The following is a 15,857-nucleotide window of genomic DNA, read 5'->3' on the forward strand; positions in this document are numbered from 1 at the left end:
CTTAAGAAAGACTTCAGCGTTGCATAGAAATCAAAGTTATTCAAAAACTTATTCACGTTTAAAATAAAATTAAATTGTTAATTTTGAAAAAAAAAATATGAACTTTTGCAAAAAAATTTTTGCGACGGTATTTTGATTATAGAAATTAAAAATTGCTCAAACAATTTCTTAGATTTGAAGAAATAGAGACATACCCAACAACTTAGTTTTTAGTGACTACTACATACCTTCTGCATTACTTAGAAGGAGTATAGTAATAACTTACAAATCTATATAAATAAAAGAGTAATACATTTTTCAAGAACTACATCACCTTATAGGACAAAATTTCAAATGTACATACATATGTCTCAGGGATTGTAAGAAGTGTTCTTTTAAAGTTTTAAATTTGTCCTACAGATGTCGTCGAAGTTTAAATTTTCAAGACCTCAAGTATGCCAAAGGGTTAATTTTTATAGAAATATGATTGTTGGATTTCTAGATCCCTACGCTGAAGAGGATCAAGAACATAATGTGCTAAGTTAGGAGCAATCCGAAAAATAGCTTCGAAGTTTTAATTCTTAGGATCTCAAGTACGGCGAAGGGTTAATTTTTATACAAATTTTATTCATGGATTTCTAGATACCTAGATCAAGAACAAAATATACAAAGTTACGAGCAGTTTTATTCGGGAAAATAGTACCTCTTTTAGGAATTCTAATCAAATATTCTACAGTATTTCTATATTGAAAGTGTCACTGGGTCCATAGATATTATGACACTTTCAAAACAGCCATAATGTCCATGGACACTATGATATGACACCCTGAAGTTCATACGCTTGAAAAACAAACCAAAATTTTATAAAAAGAAGAACATGGATCACTTTGGACTTATTTGAAACAAGTAACTGCAATCGACTTTGTTCGATTTGAGTACAGATTTATAGGGGCCTACAATTCGACACCGTTTTATATAGATTTGAGTACTGATTTATAGGGACTCTTCCTCTTAAATGCCAACGAACAATTTCCAATGATGGCAGCTTTGTGAGTAGATGTTCGACATTTCTCAAATATGAATGAAGTTTTTTGACAGTTTGAACCGTTGGTCCATGTTACTAAATCAGCAGAAGTTGTATGCTTCAAAAACATTTGCAAATTATTCAATTTGTTTTATCGAACTTCATGTTCTATCTGCTTTCGTTCAATGAACCCATCCAACAAGTTGGATAGACGATCTAAAGTGGTTACGTACTCTTTAGACATTTTTCTTTAGGATTCACTAAATCCCTAATGCCACAGCTATAGAAGAAGTCACCATTGCATGCGAGGTTCCTAATATTTCGGCTCGCATTATGAAATATTGCCCTCTACAGCATGTGTTCTCTCGAGCCAGCGATTCCCAGTGGGATATTCGAAAAAATTGCATCATTAGCCTTTCATTTGAAATATAAATCTTTTACAAAAATAATCTTTATAAAAAGATTATTCGAATTAATAAACTGCTGGCGAAAAACACAACTCGATATTCTCGTAGTCTGCAAAACGTTACAACTTTTATAAATCGTGAACAAAATAAAGCGATTATAAGAACCCGAGGATTAAAGTAAACTTCTCTAAAGGATTATGCTACGATTACTAAAAATAAAAGTGAATACGAGAACTTTTCAAACTTTAGGATAAAATATCTGAAAAACTAGACCTGGTTTTGAATTGATTGTCCTGCTATTAGATAGATCTTGGATTATAAAAAGCAGGCGCTAGTCCAGACAATATATACTTTTTCTATAGATTAGAGGTTTATGATATTAAATTAAAATAAAAATTCGAACTTATCGGATATAGTGTAAAATGTGAGTTATTAAAATTTTTAGCATAAGATATCTCGAAAATCTGAAAATAGTAGTCATTTTGAATCATTTTATCTTTCTAACTTATGTTGTATTATAAAAAAAACTTTGAACATATGAAAGTACTAAGTACTAAAGAATCCCAGTTACATTATAATTGTGAATTAATCTTATTATATTTGTATATTTTCCAACTAAATTGTTTTAATATTAATTTTTACCCATTTATTATCGTTATGTCCACTGAGAGTACTGTTCTTTGCAGAATAAACACTTGCTCATAATTATTTTTTTCTACTGGATTATACAAGACCGTCGTTATTTAAGCTTGATTCACTATAATGAAACCCTATTGTAGACAAAATGTCTTTGTTTATAAGATTTTTCAATATTTTGCAAATTTAAAAAAAAGACAATACTTTTTTAGAGAAAAAGAAGGGATATATTTCTTTATTATGTTAATAACACATCGTAGTATCGGTAGTAGACACATTCATATCCTTTATAAGAATCTTTAATTATCTAACAAGTCTGTCCGTCTGTCTGCCTGTTAAAAACACTATAGGACTTCAACGAAAGATCTGTCAAAGGTTTGAAATTTTACACAATTTTTTTCTAATTTGGATGTTTCAACTATTGGATGATCTCTTTCACTTTACTTTTTCACTAGTAATTCTAGCACTAAAACTCTTTAAGAACCTTAAGTTCAAGTTATTTCTTTTTTCAAAATTTTAAAAAATATCATAATTTTTTATTAAACGTTTTTGCGATGGAGATCCTTTAAGTCAAAGTCAAAAATCAAACGGAAAATTTAAAACAACAAACAATTTCTATTGAATTTTCCACGCTTAATGAAAGTCACGAATTTGACGCTTAACAATTATGCGATCTCTTACACTCCATTTTTTCACTAATTAAGGTCAACTATTTGCTAGAGTAAAAAAACTGTTTAAGAATTTTAAGTTTATACATTCCAAGACCTTATTTATATAGTGTGGCCTCCGGTGGGTTAGTGTTTAGTATTATAGTCTGTTAAACTGGAGGTTGTGAGTTCGATTCCCATCTGAGTTACTGGTAAATGAGAGCATAACGGTCCTGATAGAGTATTTATATATGTAGATCCTCTTTTCAAACTAAATAACTAACTAAGTCCTTATAAGAATCTAAAACGATTTAGCAAGACTAACCGTTCGTCCGTCTGTCCATCCGTCTGTCTGTTGAAAACACTATAGGTTCTAAGCGAAAGGTTTGCTAGAGGTTTAAAAATATTCCAAATTTTTTTCTATTAAATTATTTTTTTACGAATACGACACCTAATCATTGGCGGATGTTATGTTAAAATCAATTGTACCTCCTCTTTTCAAACAAAATAACTAAGTCCTGACCGTTCGTCCGTCTGTCTGTCTGTTGAAAACACTATAATAGGATATAAGCGAAAGGTCTGCTAGAGACTTAAAAATATTCAAAATTTTTTTTTATTAAATTATTTTTTTTACGAATATGACACTTAATCATTGGCGGATCACTTCCACTTGACTTTTTCACTTGTTGTGATAAATTTAATGATTCCAGTATTAGAACTCTTTAAAAGCCTTATGTTTAACTCAATTGTACATCCTCTTTTCAAACAAAATAACTAACTAGGTCCTTATAAGAATCTAAAACGATCTAGCATGTCTGACCGTTCGTCCGTCTGTCCATCCGCTCTAAACGAAAGGTGTGCTAGAGTTTTGAAAATGTTCCAATTTTTTTTCTATTAAATTATTCTTTTACGAATTTGACACCTAATCATTGGCGGATCACTTCCACTTGACTTTTTCACTTGTTGTGATAAATTTTATGATTCCAGTATTAGAACTCTTTAATAGCCTTAAGCCTCTTTTCAAACAAAATAACTACCTAGGTCCTTATAAGAATCTAAAACGATCTAGCATGTCTGACCGTTCGTCCGTCTGTCCATCCGCTCTAAACGAAAGGTCTGCTAGAGTTTTAAAAATGTTCCAAATTTTTTCTATTAAATTATTCTTTTACGAATTTGACGCCTAATTATTGGCGGATCACTTTTTCACTTGGTCTGATAAATTTTATGATTCCACTATTAGAACTCTTTAAAAACCTTAAGTTTAACTCAATTTCTGTTTTATTAAATTCTTAAATTAAATTCTTTTAGAGAGTTTTTGTTTTGAAAATTATTTTTAATGGATTTATTTTCTCTTTTAATTTTTTAATAAAAAAAAAATTCTTAAAAATATTTAATTCCTCTATTATAAGTTTTTCAACACCCACCTTAAACAATTTTGTTTCTATTTTTTTGTTTAAATAATTGACTCTGGTGGCGAAATATTTTTTTTTTTTTTTACTTTTAATTTCAAAACTTTTTTTTCACTCCTTTTGCCAGTGTTTGTCTTTTTGCAAGTTTATCAATCCAACCCGTTGCAATGAAATGTTGTTTCTTTATAAAAGTTAAAGATGAGATGATATTATCAATTTGTTTTAAAGAAAATTAATACTTGTTTTTCTTAAAAAACTTTTTTTTTTGTTACTGTTGTGTGGGACATTTAACTGAACTGAAAAAAAAAACTTAATACTTTGCACTTGTCCGGCATTTAAAACAAGAAACTAGAAGAGAATGAAAACCGATAGAAATATTTTATTGGTTTGAATTGTATGTGAAAATGAATTTTGTTGTTTAACACGCGCGCGTTTACATGGAAATTTATTTTGGATTTATTTGATGAAATGCATAAAAAAATTTCATGTTTTATTAGGTATTTTTTTGTTGTTGCTTTAATTTGCTTTCTTTCTTTTTGCTTTTTATTTATTTTATTATAGATTTTCAAAATCAACACAAAAAAGAAAAAGGTAAAAATTTTGTTGTTTTTTTTTGTATTTTTTATAATAAATTTTTTTTGTTATATTTTTGGCCGGTGCAAGCGTAACAAACGAACGTATGAAAGTATCTGCAAGAACTGCAGGCTTAACGCAATTTCAATCTCTGTGAAGGTCCCCAAACTTTTTTGTATGTGTATTGAGTAGATGTGTGTGTGTGTGTGTGTGAAGTTGCAAAAGCGCAGCACAAAACCCTCACATGTTTTGTTCATATTGTACTCTGTTGGTTTTATACACAACAATAACAACAAAATAAATAAGCAAACATTATGCAGCCCAGTCTGTTAGGCTGAGTGCATGCGAAAAGCTGCAACATTATGCAGACTCAAACCCACAAAATACAACAATAATAATAATGTGTGCAGCAAGCTCCCTTCCGACTTGAAAAAGGAATAAATGAAATTCCTTAAAAAAAAAAACAAATTCTCTTAAAATTTTTAAAAGAGTATAAAAACAAAACTCTTAATAATTGAGTGCCCCCCGACAATATACAATCAAAACAAAACCATAAAAACAATGTTTATGCAGACAAATACAATTTTGGGGGGCTCATCTTTTTTTATATATTTGCCTCCATAGAAAAACACAGAGAGAGTAAGTGTTCGAATGTGTGTGTGTGTGATTAAGTGCATGCATGCCTCATTTAAAGTGGGTGGCTTGGCCTTTAAACAAAAAAGTTTCATTAAGTGGGGGGCTTCTTCTGCTGTTGAGTGAGTGTGTTTGTAAAAGTTTGCTGCAGCAAGTGCGTTTTCTTGACAATCAGCTGCTTTTAATTTTTTTGTTGTTGCCATTTTTTTCTTTTAATTTCTTGGCTGCACATTATGTTTTTTTCAGTTGCTTTGTAAATTTTCTTTTTAGCCATGTGTGGTTGTCTAGAGTTTGAGCTTTTTTTATTGTTTTGTCTTTATTTGAAAAAACAACATGAAAAAAACTTTTCTTAAGTGTCATGTTTAGATCCTTATACGTTTTGGTTTTATTTCTTTTTTTTTGTCCATGTAAAACGCATTCATTTATAGACATTTTGATTTTATTGGTCAATTTTTTGGGGGTAGAGTTATACTCACTAAATGCAGTACAATATTAATCAATAAAATTCTTCCCATTTTTCGATAGAATTGAATATTTATTAGGAATATTGATAAAAAAAAGTTTCTATATTATATTATTAAAATAAAATAACTTTAACGCAGATTTAAAAAAGTATAAAATAAGGTGTGAGTCAGAAAAAAACGCACTTTTCTAACCCAAATGTATCCCTGGTCTAACAAAGTTAACATAGGTCTTTTCTAAATCATTAATTTCGGTCAAAATTGATTCCGATAAAAAAAGTTTATGAACTTAAAACTTTTCAATATAGACTTTGAAAAAAAAAAAACGCAACAGATCGGAGAGTGTATCGTCGTCACACTATGTCAAAAGGCAAGAAACAGTATAAAGAAATATAAGAAAGACTGAATCGGGAAGAAAAAGGTTTAAGTCAAAATAAGTCCAAGAAATGTTTCGAAGACCACCAAAGACTTCCAGCTTGTAGAGTTAAATGCTGAGATTCTGTTATGAGCAGATCCAAAGTTGGGTTAAAGTTGTACAAACTTCTGAAAGTTCCAGATCTATTCTAGCGAAAAAATTAAGGTCAAAAAATACAATGGTTGTGTAATGGTAGATGAAACTTATGTACTGGTAGATCTTTCACAACTTCCGAGTCATGATTTTTATGTGGCTGTTGAATGTTCCAGAATAATACAAACTTCCACAAGATGTGGCAAGTCATTTGCAGTTGTGGTAAAAGAAGCCAATCATGTGTGAAATAATGATCAATAAACATAGAAATATATGTTATGAAGTGTCTAAAAATAAGGGTGTTTACCTATCTTTAAACAGCTCAGAGTGTCTTCATATTTCTGGACGGATTTGGCAACATGTCACTAAGGGAAAAAGGCTCCTAAGTGGTATTTAAGCAATCGCAGGATAAAGCTAATAAAATCTCTATTCACTACTTCTTCATATTTTAACACGGTGATGACATTGGAGGCAAGTGTTTAACACGCTTGCTTACAAATAAGGAGTTAAAGAAGTCCCCGCAGTTTCGCTTACAAAGAAGTTGTTGATTAAGTTGTTTTGTTATTAATAATAAATTTAATTTTGTTTTCTTTTTTGTAACTAACTTGTAATCAAATGAAATGTGCAAACCGAAATAAGGTACTTCTATATAAGATTAAAAGAAAGTCTATGCTATAGTACTTATAAGTAATGCAGACGGTAAGCAGTTCCCATTGGAAAGTAATACATGCTGGGATAACGAAAATGTTATACCACGATAGGCAAATCGACAAAATGGTCCAGAACTTTGGTCTGTGAAAAAGTGTTGGACTCTTGTAAAAAAAAATAATTAAAAAACACACAGGAACACCTAGACATGTCAGACTTTAAGCGTCAGTGCACCATTTCGTCCAAAAATGATGGGAAGAATAATTTCCGAATGCCAAACTATGAATATTTTTCAAAATATTTAAAATCGACCTAATAGTTTTCGAGATATCGCCCACTATTTTTCTGGTGTTGTTTAAGATGGAAACTCTTCACTCAAAAACTCTTCTCGAAATGAAGGTACCCAAATAAATGTCTGCACCTGGACTTGACAGTTTAATATATAATTTTATACTTCTATTACACATTAAAAAAGGAAGCTAAAGATCGTATTTTTGAACACTCTACTATCGTTTAAAATACTGCAAATACGAAAAGAAATCCACAAACACCTACCTCCGGCGGTACTGAAGACGAAACTGAAGCACAAACAAATACCTTACCTTAATAAGAGAATTCTGTGTACCGATTAATGCGATGGACTAGTAATTTCAATAATAACCAAAGTGGTTTACTGGAATTCACAGAAAATGGAGAAACCTTCTAGGTGCCCAATAGTAGACATTAAACAATTGAAAAAATGCGAAAGCCTCTCACATGGTTCTCCGAAAAAAAATCGCTTCCCAGATTTCAATCCATTTTTTGTGCATAATTAAAAAAAATCGTTCAGTCGCATTATAATTCCCATTAAGATAAGAATATTTTTGCAAAAATAGTTCTTGTCGAATGATATCAATATATTTATAACAATTTATTTGTATTGAAGATTTTTTGAATTCTGAAATCAAGTACGAGTTTAAAATAAGAACATTGTTAGATCACTTTGACTCAAAAAAAAAAAGAATACTCAGTATACGCAAGTATTTTAAACTTGATTTTAATAAGTCGAAATAATAACGAAATTTTCAATTCTTCTTTAAAGATTCTTCAGATGATAGTTGCTTCGTGACAAATTCAAATCGACACAACGGAAGGCCAATTCACAGACACATATGTCACTTATTGGTTCAATATAATGGAGATTTGTTTTTTTTTTTCACCAGAATATGTTTTTTTCACCAGAACTAGGATTATAACCAAAATTAGAATATATTACTACGTGGTAGCCAATAATGTTCTAATGGGGAAAACATTAGGGTCATAAACGAGCAAAAGGATAGTATAGAACTTGGTTTTGCAGCTTTTTGTCGAGATACGAGTATATTGAACATAATTATGAACTTAAAGGCCCTATTCGGGGGGGGTTCAGTTGTATGGAGGCTAGGTCCAATATTGGACCGATGCTACCCATTTTTAATAGGATTCGTCTCTAGTATAATAGAAGATCATGTGCAAAATTTCATTGAATTATCTTCAAAATTTCGACCTGTACTTTGATTACAAGGTTTACAAGCCCTTTTCGGGGGTCCAGTTGTATGGCGGCTAGGTGAAATAATGGACCGATAATGGACTGAGACAATAGAAGATCATGTACCAAATTTCATTGAATTATCTTAAAAAATGCGACCTGTAGTTTGATTACAAGGTTTACATGGACGGACGGACAGAGCTAAATCAGAAAATGATTCTAAGCCGATTGGTATACTTTAAGGTGGATATAGGACCAATATTACTGTGCGTTACAAAATCTTGAAAATCTTAAATTTTTTCTTGAAAATCTTCATTTTGTACCGAGAAAACTTTTTGGGGAAATCAAAGTTCTTAAAAAAAAAACTCCTAAATATTAATATAAACCTCAAGAAATTCTTATCGAAATGGCTGATATATCTATAATTATCCCGTTAGTTTCAATTATATTGATGGATTATAAATAACATATATAAATTACTAATTTTACAACTGAAATTTATTTCAAATACTCCAATTTTAAATCATAATTTTGCAAAGAAAGAGGGCTTTGCATTTAGAAATAAAATTAGTTTTGTACAAAATGTATATTAAAGCAAGTAAGAAATTATAGTCGGTCGAGACCGACCATATAATACCCTACACCTGTTACAAAAATGAAATGTGATTTTGTTTTTATAATAAAGCATTGTAGTTGAATTGTACCTTGCCTCAGAAATACTTAAGCCATTTATTGTTGAATAAAATTGTGGACATTAAATCAAATTTCGAAGAGGGATTTGTATAGGTGCTATGGTCAAATGAGACCCTATAATTATAAAATTCATGAGAGCCATCAAGGCTAGTATAGCACTTGGTTTTGCAGCTTTTTGTAGAGATACGAGTATATTAAATATAATTATGAATTTAAAAGCAATATTCGTGGGGTTGGGGGCTAGGTGAAATAATGGACCGATGTTAACCATTTTCAATAGGCTTTGTCTCCGGTACCATAGAAGATCATGTGCCAAATTTCATTGAACTATCATCAAAATTGCGACCTGTAGTTTGATTACAACGTTTACAAGCCCTGTTCAGGGGTTCAGCTGTATGGGGGCTAGGTGAAATAATGGACCGATCTTAACCATTTTCAATAGGCTTCGTTCCTGGGACAATAGAAGATCATGTACCAAATTTCATTAAATTATCTTGAAAATTGCGACCTGTAGTTTGATTACAAGGTTTACATGGACGGACGGACAGAGCTAAATCAGAAAATAATTCTAAGCCGATTGGTATACTTTAAGGTGGATATAGGACCAATATTACTGTGCGTTACAAACATCATCACAAACCCAATATTCCCTCCCCACTAAAGTGGTGTAGGGTATAAAATATGTATTTTCATTAAAATCAAAGATAGATATTCTATGATTAATATTTGACATACAATTTAGAAAAAATAATTCCTCTGTTTGAATTACTAAAATTTATAGAGTCCGAGTATTTATAGTTGTTGCCATGTTTCTAATTTTTGCCTCTTCATCCGCCATTTTATTTTTACCTAGGTGTTTTACGCAAAATATCGTATAATGTTTTAGACAAATTGGGTAAAAATAAGCACATATCGGGAGAGATTAAACAACCCAGTTAAACCCAGTTTTAAGTGCGCTATACTGAAATATTTTTTAATTTGATTTCTTACTTTAGTTAATCTTCTTTTTTTTACTTAATTTAATCCCATTTAATTAATACTTAATTAAAATTATATCTTCATTAGCATTATAACATATAATTCTCATTTTGTTAAGAATATTTTTGCAATAAATAGTTGAATTTTTGACAATGGATGTGTGTTTTACGGAAATATTCTGATTTCTGAAATCAAATACGATTCGTACTCAAATCATGCACATCTTGGGATTAACTCAATCTTTAACATTCATAAATCAAGCTTATTTTTATATCAATTCAATTTTGAATTTGAGATTAAATCGTACAGAAAATTCAATGTACATACATATTGCGACCTTCGTTTAAAATTTTAAATTAAATTTTATTATTTTTGTGAATTTCTGAATATCATAGCGATATTAGTGTTTATAAGTGAATTTTGATCATCAAGTCATTTTCTGAAAGGTGATCATAACTAAAATCAGCTGTATGATTAAGACTAAGTTTTGTCGATTTTTCGAGAGATACATGATACAAGAACTATTTTATGAGCTCAAAACCCCTATTAGGAGGGTACGATTTTATGGTGGCTATGCGAAATAATGGACTGATTTTAATCATATTCATCCTTGTATCAAAAGAAGAGACTTTAAGATGGGTGTAGGACCAATATTTTTGGGTGTTAAAAACATAAGCACAAACGCATAATAGCCTCATTAAAAGAGAAAAATATGCTATAAAAACTCGAAACTTGCTTTAAATTTTCGATTAAAATGAAAATAATGCAAAATTATGCTGTCATGGGTAAAATATGAACACATTTTCAATTGTTGTGAAATGTGTAAAAAACATGCATTTTTATATTATAGTTTTCCTCGTTGATTACAAACTAATGGTGTCCAGTCGGGATGGCAGACCATTGACTGGACATTTGGACTCTATATATTTAATACTACGCTACCATCTAGTTTTTAAACTTAACAGGAACACTCCTCATAACCCCTTGCATACATATTTGAATTTTGATCCTTTTAGGTGTAGTGGTTCTTGAGTTTATCGATTATATAGATTTTGTTAAAAATTCATATTTCGATCTCAAAAACTCATTTAACAGTGAATGTCTCTGGTGGAAATCAAACACAGATAGACTAGAACACATAGGTCGAGAGTCTAGAGATAATTTAGAAGCAAATCATTCTCAAAAAAAACCTGAAATAATTACAAACAGTTTGGGTTAGAAAATGTTGTCTGAAACACACTTTGTTAACTTTGAAGAAATTCAACAAATATCCTACAATTATCATTTTTTTTTTTAACTTGTATTTATAACAAAAATTAGTAACGATAGTCAATTCTGTAAAAAAAAATTAAACTTACAATTTGTAGTTTTATGCAATTTTCCGCAAATGAAAGTTTCACTAAAATTTGTCACTTAATTTTTTGGGTTTATTTTAATATTTAAGATAAATTCAAATTTACCTTTAGCTTTTTTTTAATACACAAATTCGTTTAAATGATTTATTTATGGTATTTTTTTCAAAACTTTTTTTTAATTCTTAAATTTGTTTTTTTTGTTGTTTTCGTTAAGTATACACAATTTATTTATATTTTTCGAATAATTTCTTGTTTTAAGAAATTTTAAAAAATTTTTTTACATATATTTATTTTTAATAACACTAGATTTTTATATTTTTTTAATAATTTTTGTTAAGCTTAAGTTATTTAATTTCGATTTTTTTCAAGTTTTAAAATCGCGTTAATTTTTTGTTTTGGTTTGAATATTATGTTTATGGTGTCTCTATGCATCCGTTATATACGTCTACGTGCGTCTACGTGTGGCACTGTTATGGTTTTTAGATGTTGCTTGCTTCTATTGCTGCTGCTGCTGTGCTGTTGTTGTTTGTGCCAGTAGTCTCGCAACAAAATTCAAACAACAATAATAATGAAAATCAAATGCAAATTGCACACATACGTTTAGTTTTTTTTTTTTATTTATTTTTCTATTTCGTGTGAGTTGGTGTTTTTTTTTTTCCTAAAGTTGGTCTAAAACGAAGACCAAACCACAAAAAAAAAATAGACGCAGCAGTCAGCAGGCTGAATGAATGAATATTTGCATTTGACTGAATGACTGACTGATGTTTAAGGAAAGAAAAAGGAACAGCTATGAGTAGAACAAAAATTAGAATTTTGGCTAACACTCTCTTTTTTTCTATGATGGATGGTTGTTGTTTAGAAAAAGTTGTTTGTAATCCTTATGCCACACACACTCACACTAAGAACAACACAACATTATAAGAATTATACGAAGAAGCCGCGCAAATTTACGACAACACAAGTTTTTTTTTTTGCTTTCAACACTTTGGTGGCGCAAAATCTTTTTGAATTTGAATATTTGTTTTTTTTTTTCTTAATTTTCTTTTCTTGCAACACAACGTGTCTTGCCACTTTTAGTAGTAAAGCAGAAAATATAAACACTATATTTGCTATTTGTTTGGGTTTTTTTTTCTTTTTTTTAATTTTCATATGTTTTTGCCATAAAATTATGAGCTGCTGCCGCTGCTGCTTATGCTACAGATGCTGCTGATAATGTGGCAAGTAGAGTTTGGCCACATAATAAAGATGACACTGATGCTGATGACAACAACAACAAAAAAAGTTACGTATCCCGTTTTAACACGTTCCTTTAAGGGTCACTTTTTTATCGAGTGTTTCTTTTTTTTTTTTTAATTAAAAATAATGTTGTATTCTTTCTTCCGTATGGGTTGTATGTAAAATTTCTATTCTTTACTTTGTTTTCGTTATATTTTCTTTTTTTTTTTTTGTAGCTTAAACGTAATAGTAGTTGTTGGTTATCTTTTTATATATAATAGTTGTAGTAGTAGTAGGCCCCGGTGTGCGAGCGAACCCGTAAAGTTGCGTTGTTGCAAGCGCAGCTAAATTCGTTGTGTGAGACGAGTGAATTCTAGCCGCACTCTATGCCAAAATGCTAGTAAATCGCATACAAACTGTCATAGTACAGTGGTAGTCAGTCTATAGCCAAACAACAAAAATAACAATAACAGCAGCAATGGCAGTAGTAGTAGTTGTTGTTGTAGAGTCCATACAACAAACAGCAACAACAATATACAAAATGTTGTAGTAGTAGCAGCAGCAGCAGCAATAATACAACAGGCAACAAAAGTAAAAAACAAACCGAAAAAAAGCACTCACAAGTTCGAATGGTTGGATGGATGGATGGTTGAATATTTGCGAATATGGATAGTGTCGACTAAAACGACTAAAGCGACAACGACTGTGACGATGTCGATGACGGACGGACTCTTGGATAGATAGATGTATAAATGGATGGATGAATAGCTAACTGACTGGATGTATTGGATATATACTCAACACTACTAGACTCAGAAAACAGTGGTATGGTTAGTATATTGGTTTGTTTGGTTGATTGTACTTACTCTTTTTACACTCTTCAAAACAATGCTTTTGGAATTGTTGGCCCTCGCTCGTAAAAAAAAAAAAAAAAAACACACACAACAGAATGTTTTTGGTCTGCCTACAAAATAGTCATCAGCAGTAGTAGTAGTTGTAGCGTTGGGTAATCATAGTAGTAGTAAAATTTATCCAATATGGCTTAGTATGAGCCAAGTGTGTTCCTTCCTGTTTCACACAAAAACAAAACAGAGCATTGAGTGCAAATATGGCTCTCCTTAACATTTAATAATAATTTTAGCTTTTTTTTTTCGTTTTCATTACATGACTGCTCAATTATCATTAAATATGCACAAGAAAAAAATTGCACTCAAAAATACACTTACACTCCTCTCTCTTCCATCAGATAAAATCTCAATAATAGCTTACTCCTCAGCTCCATGGAAAAAACAATTAAAAAACGCACTACTTTTTTTTGTAATTTAATTCATCTCTTTCACCAAAAGCTGTTGCAAAAACTATTAGCACAATTACTCTTTTATCTGCAAAATGAATTTAAGTTTAATTTCTCTTTAGTGTGCAGAATATTTTTCTAAATTCTCTTAAATTGGTTAATTGAGGAAATAACTTATGAAAGGAAAAAAGGATTTTCAAAGGATTTGTACTCTTTAAAGTTTTAACAAAACTAATTAGTAAAAATCTGCCGAAAAGTGTTTATAAGAGATTTGAGCTTGTTTTAATGGTGCTAAGCTAGTAAGAGAGTTTTTAGTGCAGAAAGTTGGCAACATGTTGGAAAACTATTTGCAGCCAAATTAAAAATAATATTTAGAAGAAATCATTTCGACTTGAGTGATAATTTTTGGAATTGTTAAACGACGGAGGCTTTCTAGGTTTAAAATTACATATCTGCATGTTAGTTTTCCTAATTTAACAATATTCCAATTTTCAGAAATATGAAGTCTTCTTGACTTCGTTAAGTTTTTTTTCCATTGTAACTAACCGTAGTTATTGCGTGATCATTTATAATGAGGCCCGTTTGGTTGTATGAAGTTTTCTGAATGTTGGAACTTCCGACTACTTCAAACATTTTGACCATTGTTGTCCCGCTGCAAAACTTCCGAGATGCAAACACGTCAATTCCAAGCAGATGAGATGGACTCTGTTGATCCGGCAACAACACCTACATAGAGGCAAAAAGAAATATACAGAAAGAAGAAATATGCCTGGTACCAAATTGACATCAAACTGTTTATAATTTTTCTATACCATCCGTTGTCAAAGCATATACATACGTACGACAACACTATGTAATGTTGACAACATGGATACATTTCACACCACCAGTTTATAGTCCTGGCAGACTAGAGCTACTGGTAGCACTTCTTTTCCCCTTGACCGGGACAAGAAAACGTCCGAAACTCTGTAATATGTACTTGTATCATGGTAATGCTCCTTTATAGTCCACACCTTGTCGCGTCTTACTGCTATTTGTTTCGATCGGTGTAAAAAGCTTTTACTGAAAAATACTTCTCTTCATGCGAAATTTAATATTCTTTCGCCTCGAAATCCATACATATGTAGCCAGAAATATGAGAGAAAGTCATAACTGACGGTAACCAGTTTATATTGATTTTGCTAATATGAAAATGTTTCGTGTCTCATTGTTGGAAACTGTATGATCGTGATCTTGGTAAAATTTGTGTACAAAAATGAAGTGTGAGGAAATTTGAAAAAATGCGATCTCTTAAAAGTTTCGAATGGAATAAGATAGTTGATATTGCAACTCAATAAGATAGTCATACTAAACCTATTAGAATCTCTCATGAAAAGATAAATGTGATCTGCAATGCCTTCTCCATTTCTTGTTATAAATAGGTCGACGGTTTTTATTTTTATGACATATTCTTGTGGCATAACTCCATTACTCAAGGTATAATTTGAACGATCGTGATCCTCCAAAATACGAATGTTATGAAAATACATTACCGAAAATATATACATATCTATGATCAGTCTTCTGGATACCTAATCTTAACTTTTTCATATTAGCATTGTGCCTTTCTTGTTTTCACATCTCGATCGTGAACCAATTCTGCGTTTTCCAAATCTCTGCTCTAATTGTACAAATTGATCGATTATTTTAGGGCTGCTTCAGCAATAATCGTTCCAATATTGTTGAGATTACAATCGAGATATTCCCAAAAAAAAAAGAAATCCAGAGTATCGATTATTATTTTCATTGTGTGGCTTCCAAGTTCACAAATTTTCCAAACTTCTTACAAATAAATTATTCTGTATTTTACCACACATTGTTAAAATATTTCTTATTTACACTATCAACAAT

The 15,857-nt window shown here is 30.7% G+C and overlaps 1 long non-coding RNA gene across 1 annotated transcript in view; it reads right to left on the bottom strand.

Moving 5' to 3' along the window:
- Positions 1 to 11,740, bottom strand: part of LOC119603191 — a 100,389-nt gene extending 88,649 nt beyond the window's left edge. Inside the window, exon 1 of the long non-coding RNA XR_005231400.1 lies at positions 11,462 to 11,740. This is a non-coding gene — a long non-coding RNA (uncharacterized LOC119603191). The remainder of the gene's footprint in view (positions 1 to 11,461) is intronic.
- Positions 11,741 to 15,857: the final 4,117 nt, after the last annotated feature.

Source organism: Lucilia sericata, unplaced genomic scaffold (genome assembly GCF_015586225.1).
Source record: "Lucilia sericata isolate MDLA Ls3-8-SP2 unplaced genomic scaffold, ASM1558622v1 Contig000282F_arrow, whole genome shotgun sequence".
NCBI classification, from domain to species: Eukaryota; Metazoa; Arthropoda; class Insecta; order Diptera; family Calliphoridae; genus Lucilia; species Lucilia sericata.